The following is a 25,160-nucleotide window of genomic DNA, read 5'->3' on the forward strand; positions in this document are numbered from 1 at the left end:
TTTATTCTCGTCATTATATGTCCTTTTAAATTTTTTAAATGTGCATTTAATATTGCCTTTTTAAAATGATGTTTTTTGTAGATTTGTAAATGGCTGTATTGTGTGTACGCTTATAAGATATCTTGCATATCGAATAAAAGCTTAAAAAAAAATATATATATATATATATAACGTGGTCATGCTGGTTACACTTTGGCATGAACTGAAAATCTGGCTGTTTAATCTCCCTTCGTATGTCTGCATCACCTCTTCTTTCCTGTGTACATTGGCTCCCAGCACAAGCATTTAAAGCACTCCGCATTGCATTACCATGCCTTTACACCACAGGGAACTGCGAGAACTCGACCCAAACCTATTGATAAGAATCTGGGTTTACATGGCAACTGTCTTGCTACTTATTTATTTTGCTAATGGTTTATTTTTAAAAACTGTCCCTTGTAATTTTAGTGTTATAAAGTGGCGTATTATTGTCATAGCCTATTCATCAAATGCAACAATTTTTTTAACAAATGGCATTTGGAATGCATATAGTTGAAAGCACTTTCATACATGATAATGAAGGAAGAGTTTTGGTGAGGTAAAATAACTAAATAAATAAACTAGAGGTGTCCAAGTCGTCCATAGGGATAGGACACCAAAAGTAAACACTTAAAACAATGATCCCTTTGGGCTCTGTTTTAGTACATACATCACACACCTGATTCGGTGTCTAAGGAAAACCTTTGGGTTTAAAGAAATTTTGAAAACAAAGACGGCTCAGCTAGACAATTTGTAAAAAGACCCTGTGCACATAAAGAACTCTTATGCGTACATTGTATGTGCTGCAAGAGCACTTTCATGGTATTATGTTTTTAGTGTCTTTCTCATGTGGGTTAGGTTGTTTACTTGAGATTCAAACATTACACTGTGAAGTTTTTTCCCCATTTGTGAAATTGTTTTTTAACAGGAATAATTTACATTGTTTTTTATGTTTTGCTTTTTTTTATTTTTATTTAAAAAATGTTTTTTTAATTAAATAGCTTGAAAGCATACAGAAACTAAACACAGAGAAAAAGAGAAAACAAAAACAAAAACAAACAACTACATCATTGCGATCTATTACAACTGTCACAAATCACATCATATAATTTAAAACAATTTAATATAAAAGTATAATATCACACAAATCAAGAAATTCAAGAAAAAAATCATTCAACCATTGCCTAAATGGTGCCCATATTTTCAAGCCCCTCTCACGTCTCCTCCTGCCGCTTCTCAGAAAAACGGCTGATTCCAAGTTGTGAATAGCCAGTATCCTTGCTCTTCAATTCGGAAAGGTAGGAGGGACTGGAATAATCCACTCAGAGGTTATACACAACCGCAATAATGCTATTGCAAAAGAGAGAAAGGCGGATTCATAATCTGATCTAACCCTGTGCGTTTCAGAACCCATTATTACCAGCTCCACTATGAGTACAACCAAAATTTTTAAAGAATTATTGATGAACGACTGTACATATTGAATAAATTCATCCAAATTAACACATGTAAAGAACATATGTACGTCGTTAACAGCTGGCAAGGCACACCTTGGACAGCACTGAACCCCACTGCCTCCCCATTTAGATATTTTATTGGGGGTATAATATAAATCGAATAGTGCCATATAGCTTTAGGAGCAAAGGCTCCCTGATATTAAGGCTGAGTTTGAAAGCTCCAGAGCCTGACCCATGTCTGTACCAGCTGTTCCAAATTTCAAATCCAATTTCAAATTCTGGTAGGAAAGGTCATCAGGGAGACCCAACAACAGGTTTTGATAAAGGGCCCCAATACGGGCCTTCCTCAAGATCAAATTCATGAGTGAATTTCTCACTAATGCGGTTGGAGAATTTTGTAGGAGATTGCCTATATAACTCCACAGTTGTAAATATTTAAAAAATTCATGCGTGCCCAAGCCAAACTTGTCTTTCAAGAAGGTAAAAGAAGCCATATTACCATCATAAGCTAAATCTCCCAGCGTAAGGATACCATGGGATCTCCACCTACTTATAACTGAATACTGAAAATAGAGGGCAACAATCTGACAGCAGCAAGAGGTGTAAAAAAATTAATTTTAAGGATCATCCATTTCCGTCGCACCTTCTTCCAAACTGAGTACAATGCTTTAACTACCTGGAACTTGGTCTTTTTGTAGTAACTGGGCTCTAAGACTGAAGAGAGAATCCCCTTAGCCTCCTCCCCTAACCCAATCTCAAATATAGAGGGACTAAGTGCCGGTGGAAGTGGGGAGCATAGACCAAAGAGAGGCTGGGCAAGATGTTGCACAAATGCAGCCCAATTATACAAGAAAAGACTGGGAACTGCCCACCGCCCCTTTCCAATGGCAGACACATCCATTTAGCAGCCCTTCGAGGAAGGTGGCAGCTCCATAAGAACCTGTTGCAGCATCTTTCTGCTCTGTTGAGTCTGGTCTGAGCAAATTCCAACGGAATAGTCCCGAAGATATACAGGAATTTCGGCAGAATCAGCATTTTTAAAACATTCCTCCTGCCAAATAATGACAGATGCAAATTATCCAACCTGCGCAGAGTAGAATTAGCAGTCCCTATTATAGGTAAGATGTTCATCTCCGGTATCTGCTCTACTGCAGCCGTGATTTTAACACCCAGATAGGTTGTAGTTTGGACAATAGGTGCGTCAGAAGGACACATGGTGGTTGACTGGATCACCTGTGTTTTCTGGACATTAAGTTTGTACCCCGATATGCGACTGAAGGATTCAGCCTGTTTCTTAATATCTGAGAAAGCCGATGAAACATTACTAGTTAAGACAATAAGATCATCTGCATATGCCAGAACTTTAAATTCGACCAGGTTTACCCTTACCGGAATAATATTAAGAGAAAGCTCCAATTTATTAATAAACAAATCATAAAACATAACAGTATAATGACCCCCGTCCAGTATGGATTCAGACCAGGACACGCTAAACCTACCCAATGCCTGAACTTATATTTAATCAGTGGCAAATATACTCAAGCCAGAGAAGGAACACTATATATGGCCTTTACGGACCTTTCTTCGGCCTTTGATTGTGTCGATAGAAGTAAACTCTGGGAAGTCCTGCAGAACATGGGCGTTGAAAATAACCTGATCAACTTTTTGGCTGACCTCCATAATGACACACGTGCCAATTTCCGTTACACTAAAGATCTGAAAGTAACGAGAGACTTTAAAATCAACCGGCGGGTCAGGCAGGGCTGTATTTTAGCACCTTTTCTTTTTAACTTATATATAAATGGACTTGAGGAACACCTTTTAAAAATTGACACGGATTATCCTTGCATTGGGAAAAAGGGCGTGCCTGTTCTGCTATACGCGGACGACGCCGTTCTCATATCCAGAACTGCACTCGGACTTCAAAAACTATTAGATTCCTTTCTCCAATTTATGACCTTACGTGGCCTGAATGTCAACAACTCCAAATCATTCGTCATGATGGTAGGCTCAGCTTCAAAAAAACGTTACCCCTTCTCAGTTAATGGGGAAAAATACCATCTACAAAAACCTTTTCATACCTTGGAGTATTGTTTGATCATAAACTTTCATGGGGCCCTGCCATAAACAAAAAGAAAGGTGAAATACTAAGGACCAACACTGGAATAATGGACTTTGCACGCAAAATGGGTAACACACCAGTGTCCGCCGTAATGAAGCTTTACCAAGCGAAAAGCGTTGCGGTTGCCTGCTATGGAAGCGAACTATGGGGCTTTGCACCAGCGGATGCCCTTGCAACTCTTGAAAACAACTTCCTGAAACAGGTCCTGAGTTTACCAAAAAGCACCGCTAATTTCTCCGTCCACGAGGAACTGGGCACACCGTACCTAGGAGATAAAATTGCTGTAAATCCTCTGCTCTGCTGGTTGAACTGTTGGATGAATGTCTCAATACCACTGACCCACAATATCCTTTCTGAAGCCCTCACCTGGGAAGGGCAACTCAAGATACCCTGGCTGAAATATATTAGAAATTGCTTCAAAGATCTGGGTAGGTTGGATCATTACTTAACACCCCAGCGCATATCCAAGAAAGACGTTAATTATGTAAAGGATACTTTCCTACTAAATTGACAGCTTGATAGGGAAGAAATTGAGTTGAAGAAGGCCAGTGTAATGAGTCATATTCTAACTAAGACTTGTATACGCTCTGAACCATATTTATCCTGGCATATATCAAGACATGAGCGCTTCCTGTTGAGCAGATTCCGTTTTGGTTTATACCACCTGTTGTTAGCTGTACCGAGTGGAGCCCATAGAGGTCAAGTGTTGCCACCTTGCGGCTGCGACAATAAGTCTCCGCAAGACCTGGCTCACTTTTTATTCCTGTGCACTTTTTACTCGAGACCACGGAACATGTTTTTAAAACCCTTGCTTAAAAAACTGAACTTTGTGCAATTTAAGCCAGCTCTTTTATATCTCCAAATGCTGCACGACGATAGCACTTTTTTTACTTGTAACTTTTTAAAAACAGCCCTGAAGTTCAGACTAAGTATGGAAGGTTGATCCCCAGTTGAACTGCATTATCCTAGTAACTATGTCTCAAATAAGTACACTCACACTGGACTATGTCATCATTTAATCTCTTTGTGATTACCCGTTTTTATCTGTCTGTTGTATTTTTTCACGAATGAACTGTATATATATGTATTTTACATGCTTTTATGACTGCATTTTTGACAGTCGAATAAAGAAATTTTGAATTGAATTTGAATAATAAACAAATCAATATAGAGAGAAAATAAAAGAGGCGAGCAGGGACAACCCCGGCGGGTGCCCCTATTGATGTCAAACGGCCTCGATTGCAAGCCAGAAATAGACAAAATTGCTTGTGGGGCAATATAGAGCGATTGTAAAGCAAAAATAAAACTTTGACAAAACCCCTTCCAAGACAGAACCCTCAATAGAAATCCCCACGCAACCCTGTCAAACACCTTCTTGGCGTCTGACAGGATTGCGCCAAGGGGAGATCGCGTAGCTTGAGCCCAGTCCAGAAGAGCTATCAATCAATCAATTAATCAATCACAGAATTTATATAGCGCACTGCTCACCCGGTAGGGTCTCAAGGCACTGGGGGGAGGGGTCCGTTACTGCCCGAAAATCAAGGTCTTGAGTTGCTTCCTGAATGAGAGATGGTCCTGGGTCAGCCGAAGGTGGATGGGGAGGGAGTTCCATGTCTTGGCTGCCAGGTTGGAGAAGGATCTTCCTCCGGTGGTGGCTCTGCGAATGCGTGGTACAGCGGCGAGGGCGAGGCTGGTTGATCGAAGCTGGCGGGTGGGCGTGTAGAAAGTCAGGCGGTTGTTGAGGTATTGGGGCCTAGGTCGTGGAGAGCCTTGTGTGCGTGGGTGAGGAGTCTGAACGTGATCCTCTTGCTGACAGGGAGCCAGTGCAGGTCTTACAGGTGACCGGAGATGTGGCTGTGTCGGGGGATGTCCAGGACGAGTCGTGAGGATGCGTTCTGTATGGCTGTGGTTCCGGCGTAGAGGGTGTTTCTGTAGTCCAGACGGCTGGTGACGAGTGCCTGGGTGACCGTTTTCCTGGTTTCGGTGGGGATCCATCGGAAGATCTTACGGAGCATGCGCAGGGTGTTGAAGCAAGATGATGAGACGGTGTTGACTTGTCTGGTCATCGAGAGGGAGGAGTCCAGGATGAAGCCCAGGTTACGGGCGTGGTCCGTTGGCTTTGGAGTGGTGCCCAGGGCAGGGGGCCACCAGGATTCGTCCCAGGTGGAGAGCAATGATCCCAGGATGAGGACTTCCATCTTGTCTGAGTTCAGTTTCAGGCGGCTGTTTTTCATCCACTCGGCGACGTCTTTCATCCTTTCGTGTAGGCTGGCTCTGGCGGTGGCGGGGTCGTTGGTGAGGGAGAGGATCAGCTCGTCGTCGTAGGAGATGATGTTGAGGTTGTGTTGGCATGCGATGGCTGCGAGAGGGCTTATGTAGACGTTGAAGAGGGTTGGGCTGAGTGATGATCCTTGAGGATCCGCAGTGTCTCTTCCAGGGATAAAACCGTGTTGCCGGATAGAAACTATAGGGGATATTACTTTTGCCAATCTAGCCGCTAATATCTTAGAAAAGAGCTTGCTGTCCATGTTTATAAGCGAGTTTGGATGAATGAAGCAGTTTCCAGCTCCGGCTTATCCTTTTTTTTCAGCAAAATGATCGTTGTAAACCGCAATGAGTCTGGAATCCTGCCCTGCTGCGTATCTCTCAGAGTTATTAAAAGATCATCCCTGAGCTCCATCCGAAATATGCTATAAAACTCCAACGGAATAGAGTCAGGGCCAGCTGCCTTGCCACTAGCTAATGAATTTAGAGCTGCCTCTACTTCTTCCCACTCAATGGGTGCTGCATTTTGATGATCCAAGATTCTTAAAGTACTAAGTTCCTCAGTAAAAGAACCAGACTCTGATTCTATCACTTGCACGCTGACTTCCTCAGTATATAGGGAATGATAACATTCTGAAAAAAATTGACAAAACACCCTGTGGGGTATCTTGAATAACTCCCTGCACATCCTGGATCTTATCTGAAGAGAGGAACCCAGCAAATTTATCCGAAGGTAGACTGTGAAACACAGAGGCGGCGAGAGAACTTATGGGTGCAACAATTGTGAAGATCATCCGCAATCCACCATCAAAGAACCCGGGTTTTCAACCAGTATTGTAGCACATACTTGTCTCTAGGGGTAGTGCAGAGTCAAAGGCGCAGGTCGGGCCAAATTTTGGAGGGGGGGGGGTAACGCACATTTCAGGGGGGGCTAATTTGTCTAGCAATAGGCAGAATGGAGATGCAGTAGCTCCAAGAAGGGGTGAAAAACAACAGGGTGCACTGGAGCACCAGGGCCTGTATCCTTGTTGAGACCAGTGTGCCCTGTAAGAGGAGAGCATTGGAGGGAGCAGCATCCACTTTGGAGCTATGTCTAGTGAACTGCTGCAGGTGTAAGGAGATAGATGCCCCTCAATTGGCGTGTTTGGCATGTGTTGGACATGTGTAGTGCAAAGTTGACAATGCCCATATGCCACAAGGGAAGGTGTTAGCAGACTGCCATGTGGTAAGGTCCAGTTCAGTATAGGTGAGTCTGCTACCCCATGAAAGACCTCAGTGTGTAAAACTTGGCAAAGAACATATACTTTTCCATACATTTCACTGAATATACACCTGAGGTAACATGATATGTTGATGCATTTGAAACACTTTTGGAGGTTTAGATGGACTAGTAAGACATCTGGCCTCGATGAAGTTGTAATAAATAAAGTGCAGCTGGTGTGTGACCCTGCACACCGGGCCAGGACAAAGGGCTGTTGGACCTGGCACTTCCTGCATGGTCATAAAACATTTAGCCTTCCTCCTCCTAGAAGTCACAATTACTTTGTGCATTGCATCATGACTCTGTGTTCTGTTCCAGTGCTAACCAGTGCTAAATTGCATGTGCTCTCTTCTTTAAACCTTGCTGTTCCAACCTTCCTGCCAGTAGGCCAGCCTCTGTCTGGGTTGAATGTCTACGCTTCTCAGCACAGGGACACTGTCCGAGTAGCGCTGCACTGCCGAGTATCTGTGCGTGTTATAAACATATATAACATAACATAACTGCATCAATTCTAGAGAGAGAGAGAGAGAGAGATTAATAATTACAAACTTACATTGGTCCTTAATCTAATTTTCAAGCTCCATGGGATCAGTGGGATCAGGCCCACCTGAAGGTGCCCATATACTTACATCAACACAGTTGTGAATGAAAGTAAAAATATGCATCCAAAAAGGACAGTTACTTCATCATCACACAAAAGTAAGACTTGCCTAATATATTGAACTCATAACATTTATTATGTGTATAAAGCCAAATAACTCAACTTTATTATGCAGATATATGTACATATATATAACAAAACATACCTATGTCACATCATGTTCCAAAAAACTATGCATTTTATCACCTAAACTTTCTTGACATATAGGTTATGGCACGGGATTGAGCATTACTCTATTCATATGTCAAAGTCTTCATATACCTACCCACAGGTCCATTTATATAAATGCTAACATAATGAAGCAGATCATTTTCACGTGCTATGATGTCTGACCAGAGATGATGAACATGGTGGACCGCCCACTCAACTCCAAAGGCTTCACTCACCCGGTAAGCAAGTCTAAGGCACCAACGTTGTCTTTCAAATAGTGGATATCCTTGGCCCACACGTCCTCCTGCTTGAAGCATTCGTGGTAGGTACCAACCACATAACACAGCAACACACCGCTTTCCCTGGCATCAAAAAACTTCCTGAAGTTGTTGCAGCCTGCACCTTCCTGTGATTTCTCCTGATATTTCGACATCTCCTAAACCTGTACAGGAGCACACCAACGTGTTCCAAGGCACAACTGAAAAGTCTTGAAATCTGTGTGGCACCTGTAGCGGTGTGGTGTCTGGCCACCACTAACCTTCACCTCCTCTTAAATAATCTGATTTGCCTCTGTCCTACTCCACGATGTGAAACACGAGGCGTATACCAGCGTGCACGTACATAGCACAATGATGATATGCGTTTTCATAATTTTGTGTGGGTTTCAAATGATTTCGCATGAGTTTGCCATTAATTTGCCATTGATTGTCACACATAACATCTAAAATCTATGCATACATTTTTAAATCATGACTTACACTTGTAGGCATTAGCCTCCTATGCTTACATCATATCTGTCTTCACTTGCATGAGATGAATAATGTTAGTAAGGATTGTACAGAGATGTGAATCATTGCTCCATGTGCATATTAATTGATAGTTTAGAATTTTTTTGAAGTTTTTGAAATTCATCAACCACCGGTGTATATTCAGTGAAATATACCCACAAATTACATGTACACCATGCATATCACAGGATGTGGCGTAATGGTCCCTCTGTTCATAAATAAATAGGAGGGCACTGTTGTGATGTTGCTTAGGCCCTGAGCCCAAACTCTTCCATTTTATCATCTCCTCATTACAAGTTGATATCCTTAGAAAGTGTGATTTTTGTAAAACATTTCTGCTTGCATGTTTGGCCAGCTTAGGAAATACCTGCTTACATGTACTTTCCTCATAACATGTTATCATCACCAAGAACATCATGTACAAGCGTTGTGTAATGCAATGTAAAAACAGCCCCTTGGTTAACTTAACTGTTAGAAATGGGGGTCTCTAGTTGGCAATGGTTTGCACCTTGTCCAAGTAGGAGCCATTCTTCCTAGTCAGGACAAGGGAGTTACACTTTTAAAATAACCGCTGCTCACCCCCTTGGTAGCTTGGCATGAGCAGTCAGGCTTATTCTAGAGGCAGTGTCTAAAGCATTTGCACATAACCGACAGTAATACAGTGTAAGCACTACAAAAGGACACCACACCAGTTTAGAAAAATATCCAATATTTTCATATACTTAAAACAAGACCATAAATTATAAAAACCCACAATACAGTACTTAGAAATCTTCAGTGATCAAAATAGACTTGAAATACAGTTCCTTGGAGTCGATTGCTCTGCCTGGGGCTATCACGGCATTGTGAACAAACAAATTGAAACAGTTGTGACTGACCGCCTCGTCGTGATCCAGTTACGGTGTCAGGGAGAACGGCAAAACAGTACCTTTAGAAATTCAGGGTGTCAGCAATCTCTTGTTGAGCTTCTGAAAGTACAGCGTCCACAGGCATCGGGTCCGGATGTCCGTGCAGGAGTAGTCGGGCCCTCGAAGTCACATGCGTTGCAGATCGAACTCCTAAGGTTGAAGTCAGGAGCGCTGGCATCAGCAGGTGTTGGGTGCTGCAGTGCGAAGTGCAGAGGTGTGGATTGCGATGCCCTCAGGTCGCAGTGCGAGCAGCAGCTCATTGGCGGCATCAGATGGTGTCGTTGGTGAGACCATGGTCGGGGTGTGAAGTAATGCCTTGCTCGTCGCCATGCAGGCAGGTCACGGTGCAGGCAGCGCTGTTGTCATTGCTGAAGCGCTGTCGTCAGCTGATGAACTGGAGTCGATGGCATCAGCACCGGTAGGCCAAGGCTGAGGTGCGGGATGAGGACGTGTGTCGTGTAACCTACAAGCGGTGTCCTTGAACTACTGTGCAAGCAGCGGCATTGATGTCGGCGTGAAGCGGCATCGTCAGGGATACTAAGGCGGTGTTTTGAAGTGAGGAGGTGCGGAGTGCGTTGCTCACAGATAACAGTGCAAAGCAGCAATTCAGTAGTGGCGTCAGATGGCGTTGTTGGTAAGACCATGGTCACGGTGCGGCGTTGACCTCTGCGTTTCCTTCAGGACACAGAATCAGCAGTGGCGTCGTAGATGGCGTTGGGTTGCTTTTTTTGTTGTAGCACAAAACACTCAGTCCCCAGTGCTGAGGGCAGACAAACTTGAAGTCTTTGCTGTTCTTGGGACTTCTGAACAGGGGGCAAGCTCTACCTAAAGCCCTTGGAGATACTCAAAGAAAAGAAGTTGCAGAAAGTTCAAAGTTCAAGTCCAATCCTTTCACAGCTTCTCCAACTCTTCTCCCTGGCAGTCTTCTTGGTCCAAACAAGTTCCAAAGTTCTAGGGTGTGGGCCCCAATATTTATACCACCAAATCTTTTGTTCTCTGAAGACAAAGACTGTCTGTACCCATCCAAAACCAGTTCTGCCCTCACTAGTTAGGTTAGGTTAGACTGATTTGTAAAATGCAACAGCTGCCCCAGCAGAGGTGAGTACAGAGCTAAAAGCAAAAACAGGCCACTGACAGCAAAGAGTCCATCAGAGCGGGTACAAGAGAGGCCCGAGAAACTACCGCACCTAGAGATGGGAAAAGATGAGTTTTCTCAGCCTTCCGAAATGTCAGGTAGTTGTCTAGGCTCTGGATGTAAACAGGAAGAGCGTTCCACAGCTTAGCTGCCAGAATGCGAAAAGAGCATCCACCGGCACGAGCCCTCCTAAGCTGGGAAACAGCTGCAAGGTGTTGACCTGATGAAAAAAGGTGACAGGAGGGGGCATAGACTGAGAGCAGGCCAGCCAGAATGTCAGGAGCTGGGGTGTTCAGGATCCTAAACCCAAAACAGAGAGACTTAAACTCCACCTGTTTTGCCACTGGCAGCCAGTGAAGCTGACGAATGGCGGTGGAGATGGAGCAGCAGCGAGGTAGACCTGAGTAGTAGGTAGAGAAGTTCTGGCGGACACATTTTGGACTCTCTGTAGCCTCACAATCTCCGTCTTGTTGGCCCCCAAGTATAGCGAGCTGGCATAGTCCAGTCTCAACAGCAAGGACGCCTGGACAATCATCTGTCGGATGGAAGGGTCGAAAAAGCCCAGCAGGGTTTTAAGCCTGCAGAGGATGCCAAAGCATGTCTCCTCCATCTTCTTAGTCTGGGTTTGAAAACTCAAGGCTGTGTCCACCCAGGCCCCAAGCTTCTTCACTACCTGTTTGGGGGTCAGTGCGGTGCCCAAGGTGGTAGGCCACCACTGTTCACTCCACAGCTCCCGGTCTTTCCTGACCAGCAAGCCCTCAGACTTGCTGGCATTGAGCTGGAGACAGTTGGCAGTTATCCACCATGCGACGTCCGCGAGACCGCTCCAGAATTTTGTAGCGCTGTTCAAACAGTCATCGGAGTGGGCGACAACTAGTTGTGTGTCATCAGCATATGACACTATAGTCAACCCTCTCCTCTTGGCTACCTCAGCTAGAGACTGAACATACAGGTTGAAAAGTGTTGGACTTAACGCAGATTTCTGCGGCACTCCTTGTTTGATAGAATGGAATCTGGAGGTGAAGGGAGGGGGCCGACACCTGAAAGGACCTCTCCGAAAGAAAGTAGATAAACCAATCAAGGGCGGGCCCATTATGCCAGCCTCCTTCAACCTCTGTATCAAAATCTGGTGGGAGACAGTATCAAATGCTGCACTAAGATCTAATAGGATTAGTGTGTCCCTCGTCCAGTGCTGCTCTTAGATGTTCGGTCACAGCTAGGCTGGCAGACTCTGAGATGAGACCCTGGCGAAATCTGCCTTGGGGGAGTCCAGTATGTTATTGTCCTCCAAGTAGCCTGACAGGATAGAATTGACATAGGCTTTGTAGATCTTAGCAGCCCACGGAAGTAGGGAAATAGGGCGAAGGTTCTCCTGTTTAGCTGGATCGAGGCTAGGCTTCTTTAACAGCGGCTTTACCCTGGCCTGCTTCCATAACCTGGGAACCTTGGCCATTGACAGAGACAGTAACACAGGGAGCAGTCTTATCAGCTGGTCAGGCTTCATAGGGTCAGCCGGGGAGCCAGATTTCACCTTACCGCAAAGTACACGTAGCACATACTCAGAAATTGTAGGGAAGGTGGTCAGTGTGGGAGCGGCAGGCGGTGCAACCCCAGGGTCAGGCCTGTAATGATAACCTGAGGGAAGGTGTTATCCACCTTATTTATAAAGAAGGCGGCGAGGTCCTCACAGTGTTTGTCGGACTTGATGACGGTCGTCACCGGTGCTCCAGCATTTTTAAGGTTTTTGAGAATAGAGAAAATCCTTTAAGAAGGATTGTGACTCTTTTTGATTCCTTGGCAAAATGTGCTGCCCTTGCTTTCTGGATGGCCCGATGATAGTTTTTAACCCCTTCGCTGCTAGGCCTTTTCCCCTCCTGTGCTAAGCCTTTTTTTGGCTATTTGGGGTAGTGCGCGCGTAGGCCTCTGTAACGTTTTGACCACATAAGGTATCCACGCCAATTTTTCGTCCTCTTCTTCCAACATCATGGGGATTCTAAAGGTACCCAGGGTTTGTGAATTCCCTTGGAGGGGTCCCAGAAATTAGCCAGCATATAGTAAAATGTTTGTTTTTTTCAGAAAAATGGGAAAAACGGGCTACAAATGAAAGCTTCTAGGTTTTTCCCTGCAAATGTTATCAAAAAGGGTTTGTGGGGATGAAATCACCATTTTCCCAGCTTTTACAGAATGACAGTTTTGTGATAGAGAACCAACATTTTTTACACCGTTTTGGCATTTTTCTGGGACATAGCCTAGTTTTGCTATTTTTAGTGCTTTCAACCTCCTTCCAGTTAATGGTAAAAATTAGTATGAAAGCAATAATGGATCCTGGAAAGCTCTACATTTTAGTACACAAAATTCTGAATTCAGAAATGGGTCATTTGTGTAGATCCATCAAGGATTATTTATAGAAACTAACAGTTAAATATTGGAAAAATTGAAAATTAATTGAAAAAAAACAGGCTTTTGTGTCAACGTTTTCACCTGTAAGTTCTTGTAATTAGGACAGCTCTTTGAAAGCAATATACCATTAGATCCGCTGGCCCTTCCTGGTTGTGGGGATATATAGGACTTGTAGGTTCACCAAGTACCCACCCAAGGGAGACCTGAGTATACCCTTCCACGCTTATGGTGGACAAAACGATTCAGAAAAGGGGGTGGTGATGGACAGAGTTTCTGAATAAAGCAGAATACTCCTACCCAGTCAACAGATCAGGGCTTGATCCAGCACAAGCGTGGAAGGGTATGCTCAGATGTGAGTCCCTTGCTCACTGCACCATCAGGATTCAAGCAAGCCGGGCCAAAGACGGCTGTAATGCCAGAAACCGGTCCCCGGAAGCTTGTTTCCTTTCCAGTATAAGAATTGGCTTGGTAGTTTGGTCTGCCCTGTTCCCATGATGCACTGGGCCAGGGACAGACTAATTTGCATGTAGCCAGGTTCTGAGCTGGGATGGTGCAGTGAGCTAAAAAACGGTGATGGATCAATCCCTGATCTGTTGACTGGGTAGGAGTATTCTGCTTAATTCAGAAACTCTGTCCATCACCACCCCCTTTTCTGAATCGTTTTGTCCACCACAAGCGTGGAAGGGTATGCTCAGATTTGAGTCCCTTGCTCACTGCACCATCAGGATTCAAGCAAGCCGGGCCGAAGACGGCTGTAATGCCAGAAACTGGTCCCCGGAAGCTTGTTTCCTTTTCAGTATAAGAATTGGCTTGGTAGTTTGGTCTGCCCTGTTCCCATGATGCACTGGGCCAGGGACAGACTAATTTGCATGTAGTCAGGTTCTGAGCTGGGATGGTGCAGTGAGCTAAAAAAACGGTGATGGATCAAGCCCTGATCTGTTGACTGGGTAGGAGTATTCTGCTTAATTCAGAAACTCTGTCCATCACCACCCCCTTTTCTGAATCGTTTTGTCCACCACAAGCGTGGAAGGGTATGCTCAGATGTGAGTCCCTTGCTCACTGCACCATCAGGATTCAAGCAAGCCGGGCCGAAGATGGCTGTAATGCCAGAAACCGGTCCCCGGAAGCTTGTTTCCTTTCCAGTATAAGAATTGGCTTGGTAGTTTGGTCTGCCCTGTTCCCATGATGCACTGGGCCATGGACAGACTAATTTGCATGTAGCCAGGGTCTGAGCTGGGATGGTGCAGTGAGCTAAAAAAAAGGTGATGGATCAAGCCCTGATCTGTTGACTGGGTAGGAGTATTCTGCTTAATTCAGAAACTCTGTCCATCACCACCCCCATTTCTGAATCGTTTTGTCCACCACAAGCGTGGAAGGGTATGCTCAGATGTGAGTCCCTTGCTCACTGCACCATCAGGATTCAAGCAAGCCGGGCCGAAGACGGCTGTAATGCCAGAAACCGGTCCCCGGAAGCTTGTTTCCTTTCCAGTATAAGAATTGGCTTGGTAGTTTGGTCTGCCCTGTTCCCATGATGCACTGGGCCAGGGACAGACTAATGTGCATGCAGCCAGGTTCTGAGCTGGGATGGTGCAATGAGCTTAAAAACGGAGATGGATCAAGCCCTGATCTGTTGACTGGGTAGGAGTATTCTGCTTAATTCAGAAACTCTGTCCATCACCAACCCCTTTTCTGAATCGTTTTGTCCACCACAAGCGTGGAAGGGTATTCTCAGATGTGAGTCCCTTGCTCACTGCACCATCAGGATTCAAGCAAGCCGGACCGAAGACGGCTGTAATGCCAGAAACCGGTCCCCGGAAGCTTGTTTCCTTTCCAGTATAAGAATTGGCTTGGTAGTTCGGTCTGCCCTGTTCCCATGATGCACTGGGCCAGGGACAGACTAATTTGCATGTAGCCAGGTTCTGAGCTGGGATGGTGCAGTGAGCTAAAAAACGGTGATGGATCAAGCCCTGATCTGTTGACTGGGTAGGAGTATTCTGCTTACTTCAGAAACTCTGTCCATCACCACCCCCTTTTCTGAATCGTTTTGTCCACCACAAGCGTGGAAGGGTATGCTCAGATGTGAGTCCCTTGTTCACTGCACCATCAGGAGTCAAGCAAGCCGGGCCGAAGACGGCTGTAATGCCAGAAACCGGTCCCCTGAAGCTTGTTTCCTTTCCAGTATAAGAATTGGCTTGGTAGTTTGGTCTGCCCTGTTCCCATGATGCACTGGGCCAGGGACAGACTAATTTGCATGTAGCCAGGTTCTGAGCTGGGATGGTGCAGTGAGCTAAAAAACGGTGATGGATCAAGCCCTGATCTGTTGACTGGGTAGGAGTATTCTGCTTAATTCAGAAACTATTTCCATCACCACCCCCTTTTCTGAATCGTTTTGTCCACCACAAGCGTGGAAGGGTATGCTCAGATGTGAGTCCCTTGCTCACTGCACCATCAGGATTCAAGCAAGCCGGGCCGAAGACGGCTGTAATGCCAGAAACCGGTCCCCGGAAGCTTGTTTCCTTTCCAGTATAAGAATTGGCTTGGTAGTTTGGTCTGCTCTGTTCCCATGATGCACTGGGCCAGGGACAGACTAATTTGCATGTAGCCAGGTTCTGAGCTAGGATGGTGCAGTGAGCTAAAAAATGGTGATGTATCAAGCCCTGATCTGTTGACTGGGTAGGAGTAATCTGCTTAATTCAGAAACTCATTCCATCACCACCCCCTTTTCTGAATCGTTTTGTCCACCACAAGCGTGGAAGGGTATGCTCAGATGTGAGTCCCTTGCTTACTGCACCATCAGGGTTCAAGCAAGCCGGGCCGAAGACGGCTGTAATGCCAGAAACCGGTCCCCAGAAGCTTGTTTTCTTTCCAGTATAAGAATTGGCTTGGTAGTTTGGTCTGCCCTGTTCCCATCATGCACTGGGCCATGGACAGACTAATTTGCATGTAGCCAGGTTCTGAGCTGGGATGGTGCAGTGAGCTAAAAAAAAGGTGATGGATCAAGCCCTGATCTGTTGACTGGGTAGGAGTATTCTGCTTAATTCAGAAACTCTGTCCATCACCACCCCCATTTCTGAATCGTTTTGTCCACCACAAGCGTGGAAGGGTATGCTCAGATGTGAGTCCCTTGCTCACTGCACCATCAGGATTCAAGCAAGCCGGGCCGAAGACGGCTGTAATGCCAGAAACCGGTCCCCGGAAGCTTGTTTCCTTTCCAGAATAAGAATTGGCTTGGTAGTTTGGTCTGCCCTGTTCCCATGATGCAGTGGGCCAGGGACAGACTAATGTGCATGCAGCCAGGTTCTGAGCTGGGATGGTGCAATGAGCTTAAAAACGGAGATGGATCAAGCCCTGATCTGTTGACTGGGTAGGAGTATTCTGCTTAATTCAGAAACTCTGTCCATCACCAACCCCTTTTCTGAATCGTTTTGTCCACCACAAGCGTGGAAGGGTATTCTCAGATGTGAGTCCCTTGCTCACTGCACCATCAGGATTCAAGCAAGCCGGACTGAAGACGGCTGTAATGCCAGAAACCGGTCCCCCGAAGCTTGTTTCCTTTCCAGTATAAGAATTGGCTTGGTAGTTTGGTCTGCCCTGTTCCCATGATGCACTGGGCCAGGGACAGACTAATTTGCATGTAGCCAGGTTCTGAGCTGGGATGGTGCAGTGAGCTAAAAAACAGTGATGGATCAAGCCCTGATCTGTTGACTGGGTAGGAGTATTCTGCTTACTTCAGAAACTCTGTCCATCACCACCCCCTTTTCTGAATCGTTTTGTCCACCACAAGCGTGGAAGGGTATGCTCAGATATGAGTCCCTTGTTCACTGCACCATCAGGAGTCAAGCAAGCCGGGCCGAAGACGGCTGTAATGCCAGAAACCGGTCCCCCGAAGCTTGTTTCCTTTCCAGTATAAGAATTGGCTTGGTAGTTTGGTCTGCCCTGTTCCCATGATGCACTGGGCCAGGGACAGACTAATTTGCATGTAGCCAGGTTCTGAGCTGGGATGGTGCAGTGAGCTAAAAAACGGTGATGGATCAAGCCCTTATCTGTTGACTGGGTAGGAGTATTCTGCTTAATTCAGAAATTCTTTCCATCACCACCCCCTTTTCTGAATCGTTTTGTCCACCACAAGCGTGGAAGGGTATGCTCAGATGTGAGTCCCTTGCTCACTGCACCATCAGGATTCAAGCAAGCCGGGCCGAAGACGGCTGTAATGCCAGAAACCGGTCCCCGGAAGCTTGTTTCCTTTCCAGTATAAGAATTGGCTTGGTAGTTTGGTCTGCTCTGTTCCCATGATGCACTGGGCCAGGGACAGACTAATTTGCATGTAGCCAGGTTCTGAGCTAGGATGGTGCAGTGAGCTAAAAAACGGTGATGTATCAAGCCCTGATCTGTTGACTGGGTAGGAGTATTCTGCTTAATTCAGAAACTCTGAAAATCACCACCCCCTTTTCTGAATCGTTTTGTCCACCACAAGCGTGGAAGGGTATGCTCAGATGTGAGTCCCTTGCTTACTGCACCATCAGGATTCAAGCAAGCCGGGCCGAAGACGGCTGTAATGCCAGAAACCGGTCCCCAGAAGCTTGTTTCCTTTCCAGTATAAGAATTGGCTTGGTAGTTTGGTCTGCCCTGTTCCCATGATGCACTGGGCCAGGGACAGACTAATTTGCATGTAGCCAGGTTCTGAGCTGGGATGGTGCAGTGAGCTAAAAAAAAGGTGATGGATCAAGCCCTGATCTGTTGACTGGGTAGGAGTATTCTGCTTAATTCAGAAACTCTGTCCATCACCACCCCCTTTTCTGAATCGTTTTGTCCACCACAAGCGTGGAAGGGTATGCTCAGATGTGAGTCCCTTGCTCACTGCACCATCAGGATTCAAGCAAGCCGGGCCGAAGGCGGCTGTAATGCCAGAAACCGGTCCCCGGAAGCTTGTTTCCTTTCCAGTATAAGAATTGGATTGGTAGTTTGGTCTGCCCTGTTCCCATGATGCACTGGGCCAGGGACAGACTAATGTGCATGCAGCCAGGTTGTGAGCTGGGATGGTGCAATGAGCTTAAAAACGGAGATGGATCAAGCCCTGATCTGTTGACTGGGTAGGAGTAGTCTGCTTAATTCAGAAACTCTATCCATCACCAACCCCTTTTCTGAATCGTTTTGTCCACCACAAGCGTGGAAGGGTATTCTCAGATGTGAGTCCCTTGCTCACTGCACCATCAGGATTCAAGCAAGCCGGGCCGAAGACGGCTGTAATGCCAGAAACCAGTCCCCGGAAGCTTGTTTCCTTTCCAGTATAAGAATTGGCTTGGTAGTTTGGTCTGCCCTGTTCCCATGATGCACTGGGCCAGGGACAGACTAATTTGCATGTAGCCAGGTTCTGAGCTGGGATGGTGCAGTGAGCTAAAAAACGGTGATGGATCAAGCCCTGATCTGTTGACTGGGTAGGAGTATTCTGCTTAATTCAGAAACTCTGTCCATCATCACCCCCTTTTCTGAATCGTTTTGTCCACCACAAGCATGGAAGGGTATGCTCAGATGTGAGTCCCTTGCTCACTGCACCATCAGGATTCAAGCAAGCCGAGCCAAAGACGGCTGTAATGCCAGAAACCAGTCCCCGGAAGCTTGTTTCCTTTCCAGTATAAGAATTGGCTTGGTAGTTTGGTCTGCCCTGTTCCCATGATGCACTGGGCCATGGACAGACTAATTTGCATGTAGCCAGGGTCTGAGCTGGGATGGTGCAGTGAGCTAAAAAAAAGGTGATGGATCAAGCCCTGATCTGTTGACTGGGTAGGAGTATTCTGCTTAATTCAGAAACTCTGTCCATCACCACCCCCATTTCTGAATCGTTTTGTCCACCACAAGCGTGGAAGGGTATGCTCAGATGTGAGTCCCTTGCTCACTGCACCATCAGGATTCAAGCAAGCCGGGCCGAAGACGGCTGTAATGCCAGAAACCGGTCCCCGGAAGCTTGTTTCCTTTCCAGTATAAGAATTGGCTTGGTAGTTTGGTCTGCCCTGTTCCCATGATGCACTGGGCCAGGGACAGACTAATGTGCATGCAGCCAGGTTCTGAGCTGGGATGGTGCAATGAGCTTAAAAACGGAGATGGATCAAGCCCTGATCTGTTGACTGGGTAGGAGTATTCTGCTTAATTCAGAAACTCTGTCCATCACCAACCCCTTTTCTGAATCGTTTTGTCCACCACAAGCGTGGAAGGGTATTCTCAGATGTGAGTCCCTTGCTCACTGCACCATCAGGATTCAAGCAAGCCGGACCGAAGACGGCTGTAATGCCAGAAACCGGTCCCCGGAAGCTTGTTTCCTTTCCAGTATAAGAATTGGCTTGGTAGTTCGGTCTGCCCTGTTCCCATGATGCACTGGGCCAGGGACAGACTAATTTGCATGTAGCCAGGTTCTGAGCTGGGATGGTGCAGTGAGCTAAAAAACGGTGATGGATCAAGCCCTGATCTGTTGACTGGGTAGGAGTATTCTGCTTACTTCAGAAACTCTGTCCATCACCACCCCCTTTTCTGAATCGTTTTGTCCACCACAAGCGTGGAAGGGTATGCTCAGATGTGAGTCCCTTGTTCACTGCACCATCAGGAGTCAAGCAAGCCGGGCCGAAGACGGCTGTAATGCCAGAAACCGGTCCCCTGAAGCTTGTTTCCTTTCCAGTATAAGAATTGGCTTGGTAGTTTGGTCTGCCATGTTCCCATGATGCACTGGGCCAGGGACAGACTAATTTGCATGTAGCCAGGTTCTGAGCTGGGATGGTGCAGTGAGCTAAAAAACGGTGATGGATCAAGCCCTGATCTGTTGACTGGGTAGGAGTATTCTGCTTAATTCAGAAACTATTTCCATCACCACCCCCTTTTCTGAATCGTTTTGTCCACCACAAGCGTGGAAGGGTATGCTCAGATGTGAGTCCCTTGCTCACTGCACCATCAGGATTCAAGCAAGCCGGGCCGAAGACGGCTGTAATGCCAGAAACCGGTCCCCGGAAGCTTGTTTCCTTTCCAGTATAAGAATTGGCTTGGTAGTTTGGTCTGCTCTGTTCCCATGATGCACTGGGCCAGGGACAGACTAATTTGCATGTAGCCAGGTTCTGAGCTAGGATGGTGCAGTGAGCTAAAAAATGGTGATGTATCAAGCCCTGATCTGTTGACTGGGTAGGAGTAATCTGCTTAATTCAGAAACTCATTCCATCACCACCCCCTTTTCTGAATCGTTTTGTCCACCACAAGCGTGGAAGGGTATGCTCAGATGTGAGTCCCTTGCTTACTGCACCATCAGGGTTCAAGCAAGCCGGGCCGAAGACGGCTGTAATGCCAGAAACCGGTCCCCAGAAGCTTGTTTTCTTTCCAGTATAAGAATTGGCTTGGTAGTTTGGTCTGCCCTGTTCCCATCATGCACTGGGCCATGGACAGACTAATTTGCATGTAGCCAGGTTCTGAGCTGGGATGGTGCAGTGAGCTAAAAAAAAGGTGATGGATCAAGCCCTGATCTGTTGACTGGGTAGGAGTATTCTGCTTAATTCAGAAACTCTGTCCATCACCACCCCCATTTCTGAATCGTTTTGTCCACCACAAGCGTGGAAGGGTATGCTCAGATGTGAGTCCCTTGCTCACTGCACCATCAGGATTCAAGCAAGCCGGGCCGAAGACGGCTGTAATGCCAGAAACCGGTCCCCGGAAGCTTGTTTCCTTTCCAGAATAAGAATTGGCTTGGTAGTTTGGTCTGCCCTGTTCCCATGATGCAGTGGGCCAGGGACAGACTAATGTGCATGCAGCCAGGTTCTGAGCTGGGATGGTGCAATGAGCTTAAAAACGGAGATGGATCAAGCCCTGATCTGTTGACTGGGTAGGAGTATTCTGCTTAATTCAGAAACTCTGTCCATCACCAACCCCTTTTCTGAATCGTTTTGTCCACCACAAGCGTGGAAGGGTATTCTCAGATGTGAGTCCATTGCTCACTGCACCATCAGGATTCAAGCAAGCCGGACTGAAGACGGCTGTAATGCCAGAAACCGGTCCCCCGAAGCTTGTTTCCTTTCCAGTATAAGAATTGGCTTGGTAGTTTGGTCTGCCCTGTTCCCATGATGCACTGGGCCAGGGACAGACTAATTTGCATGTAGCCAGGTTCTGAGCTGGGATGGTGCAGTGAGCTAAAAAACAGTGATGGATCAAGCCCTGATCTGTTGACTGGGTAGGAGTATTCTGCTTACTTCAGAAACTCTGTCCATCACCACCCCCTTTTCTGAATCGTTTTGTCCACCACAAGCGTGGAAGGGTATGCTCAGATATGAGTCCCTTGTTCACTGCACCATCAGGAGTCAAGCAAGCCGGGCCGAAGACGGCTGTAATGCCAGAAACCGGTCCCCCGAAGCTTGTTTCCTTTCCAGTATAAGAATTGGCTTGGTAGTTTGGTCTGCCCTGTTCCCATGATGCACTGGGCCAGGGACAGACTAATTTGCATGTAGCCAGGTTCTGAGCTGGGATGGTGCAGTGAGCTAAAAAACGGTGATGGATCAAGCCCTTATCTGTTGACTGGGTAGGAGTATTCTGCTTAATTCAGAAATTCTTTCCATCACCACCCCCTTTTCTGAATCGTTTTGTCCACCACAAGCGTGGAAGGGTATGCTCAGATGTGAGTCCCTTGCTCACTGCACCATCAGGATTCAAGCAAGCCGGGCCGAAGACGGCTGTAATGCCAGGAACCGGTCCCCGGAAGCTTGTTTCCTTTCCAGTATAAGAATTGGCTTGGTAGTTTGGTCTGCTCTGTTCCCATGATGCACTGGGCCAGGGACAGACTAATTTGCATGTAGCCAGGTTCTGAGCTAGGATGGTGCAGTGAGCTAAAAAACGGTGATGTATCAAGCCCTGATCTGTTGACTGGGTAGGAGTATTCTGCTTAATTCAGAAACTCTGAAAATCACCACCCCCTTTTCTGAATCGTTTTGTCCACCACAAGCGTGGAAGGGTATGCTCAGATGTGAGTCCCTTGCTTACTGCACCATCAGGATTCAAGCAAGCCGGGCCGAAGACGGCTGTAATGCCAGAAACCGGTCCCCAGAAGCTTGTTTCCTTTCCAGTATAAGAATTGGCTTGGTAGTTTGGTCTGCCCTGTTCCCATGATGCACTGGGCCAGGGACAGACTAATTTGCATGTAGCCAGGTTCTGAGCTGGGATGGTGCAGTGAGCTAAAAAAAAGGTGATGGATCAAGCCCTGATCTGTTGACTGGGTAGGAGTATTCTGCTTAATTCAGAAACTCTGTCCATCACCACCCCCTTTTCTGAATCGTTTTGTCCACCACAAGCGTGGAAGGGTATGCTCAGATGTGAGTCCCTTGCTCACTGCACCATCAGGATTCAAGCAAGCCGGGCCGAAGGCGGCTGTAATGCCAGAAACCGGTCCCCGGAAGCTTGTTTCCTTTCCAGTATAAGAATTGGATTGGTAGTTTGGTCTGCCCTGTTCCCATGATGCACTGGGCCAGGGACAGACTAATGTGCATGCAGCCAGGTTGTGAGCTGGGATGGTGCAATGAGCTTAAAAACGGAGATGGATCAAGCCCTGATCTGTTGACTGGGTAGGAGTAGTCTGCTTAATTCAGAAACTCTATCCATCACCAACCCCTTTTCTGAATCGTTTTGTCCACCACAAGCGTGGAAGGGTATTCTCAGATGTGAGTCCCTTGCTCACTGCACCATCAGGATTCAAACAAGCCGGGCCGAAGACGGCTGTAATGCCAGAAACCAGTCCCCGGAAGCTTGTTTCCTTTCCAGTATAAGAATTGGCTTGGTAGTTTGGTCTGCCCTGTTCCCATGATGCACTGGGCCAGGGACAGACTAATTTGCATGTAGCCAGGTTCTGAGCTGGGATGGTGCAGTGAGCTAAAAAACGGTGATGGATCAAGCCCTGATCTGTTGACTGGGTAGGAGTATTCTGCTTAATTCAGAAACTCTGTCCATCATCACCCCCTTTTCTGAATCGTTTTGTCCACCACAAGCATGGAAGGGTATGCTCAGATGTGAGTCCCTTGCTCACTGCACCATCAGGATTCAAGCAAGCCGAGCCAAAGACGGCTGTAATGCCAGAAACCAGTCCCCGGAAGCTTGTTTCCTTTCCAGTATAAGAATTGGCTTGGTAGTTTGGTCTGCCCTGTTCCCATGATGCACTGGGCCATGGACAGACTAATTTGCATGTAGCCAGGGTCTGAGCTGGGATGGTGCAGTGAGCTAAAAAAAAGGTGATGGATCAAGCCCTGATCTGTTGACTGGGTAGGAGTATTCTGCTTAATTCAGAAACTCTGTCCATCACCACCCCCATTTCTGAATCGTTTTGTCCACCACAAGCGTGGAAGGGTATGCTCAGATGTGAGTCCCTTGCTCACTGCACCATCAGGATTCAAGCAAGCCGGGCCGAAGACGGCTGTAATGCCAGAAACCGGTCCCCGGAAGCTTGTTTCCTTTCCAGTATAAGAATTGGCTTGGTAGTTTGGTCTGCCCTGTTCCCATGATGCACTGGGCCAGGGACAGACTAATGTGCATGCAGCCAGGTTCTGAGCTGGGATGGTGCAATGAGCTTAAAAACGGAGATGGATCAAGCCCTGATCTGTTGACTGGGTAGGAGTATTCTGCTTAATTCAGAAACTCTGTCCATCACCAACCCCTTTTCTGAATCGTTTTGTCCACCACAAGCGTGGAAGGGTATTCTCAGATGTGAGTCCCTTGCTCACTGCACCATCAGGATTCAAGCAAGCCGGACCGAAGACGGCTGTAATGCCAGAAACCGGTCCCCGGAAGCTTGTTTCCTTTCCAGTATAAGAATTGGCTTGGTAGTTCGGTCTGCCCTGTTCCCATGATGCACTGGGCCAGGGACAGACTAATTTGCATGTAGCCAGGTTCTGAGCTGGGATGGTGCAGTGAGCTAAAAAACGGTGATGGATCAAGCCCTGATCTGTTGACTGGGTAGGAGTATTCTGCTTACTTCAGAAACTCTGTCCATCACCACCCCCTTTTCTGAATCGTTTTGTCCACCACAAGCGTGGAAGGGTATGCTCAGATGTGAGTCCCTTGTTCACTGCACCATCAGGAGTCAAGCAAGCCGGGCCGAAGACGGCTGTAATGCCAGAAACCGGTCCCCTGAAGCTTGTTTCCTTTCCAGTATAAGAATTGGCTTGGTAGTTTGGTCTGCCCTGTTCCCATGATGCACTGGGCCAGGGACAGACTAATTTGCATGTAGCCAGGTTCTGAGCTGGGATGGTGCAGTGAGCTAAAAAACGGTGATGGATCAAGCCCTGATCTGTTGACTGGGTAGGAGTATTCTGCTTAATTCAGAAACTATTTCCATCACCACCCCCTTTTCTGAATCGTTTTGTCCACCACAAGCGTGGAAGGGTATGCTCAGATGTGAGTCCCTTGCTCACTGCACCATCAGGATTCAAGCAAGCCGGGCCGAAGACGGCTGTAATGCCAGAAACCGGTCCCCGGAAGCTTGTTTCCTTTCCAGTATAAGAATTGGCTTGGTAGTTTGGTCTGCTCTGTTCCCATGATGCACTGGGCCAGGGACAGACTAATTTGCATGTAGCCAGGTTCTGAGCTAGGATGGTGCAGTGAGCTAAAAAATGGTGATGTATCAAGCCCTGATCTGTTGACTGGGTAGGAGTAATCTGCTTAATTCAGAAACTCATTCCATCACCACCCCCTTTTCTGAATCGTTTTGTCCACCACAAGCGTGGAAGGGTATGCTCAGATGTGAGTCCCTTGCTTACTGCACCATCAGGGTTCAAGCAAGCCGGGCCGAAGACGGCTGTAATGCCAGAAACCGGTCCCCAGAAGCTTGTTTTCTTTCCAGTATAAGAATTGGCTTGGTAGTTTGGTCTGCCCTGTTCCCATCATGCACTGGGCCATGGACAGACTAATTTGCATGTAGCCAGGTTCTGAGCTGGGATGGTGCAGTGAGCTAAAAAAAAGGTGATGGATCAAGCCCTGATCTGTTGACTGG

The sequence above is a fragment of the Lissotriton vulgaris genome, chromosome 3_1 (assembly GCF_964263255.1).
Source record: "Lissotriton vulgaris chromosome 3_1, aLisVul1.2, whole genome shotgun sequence".
Classification (NCBI taxonomy): domain Eukaryota; kingdom Metazoa; phylum Chordata; class Amphibia; order Caudata; family Salamandridae; genus Lissotriton; species Lissotriton vulgaris.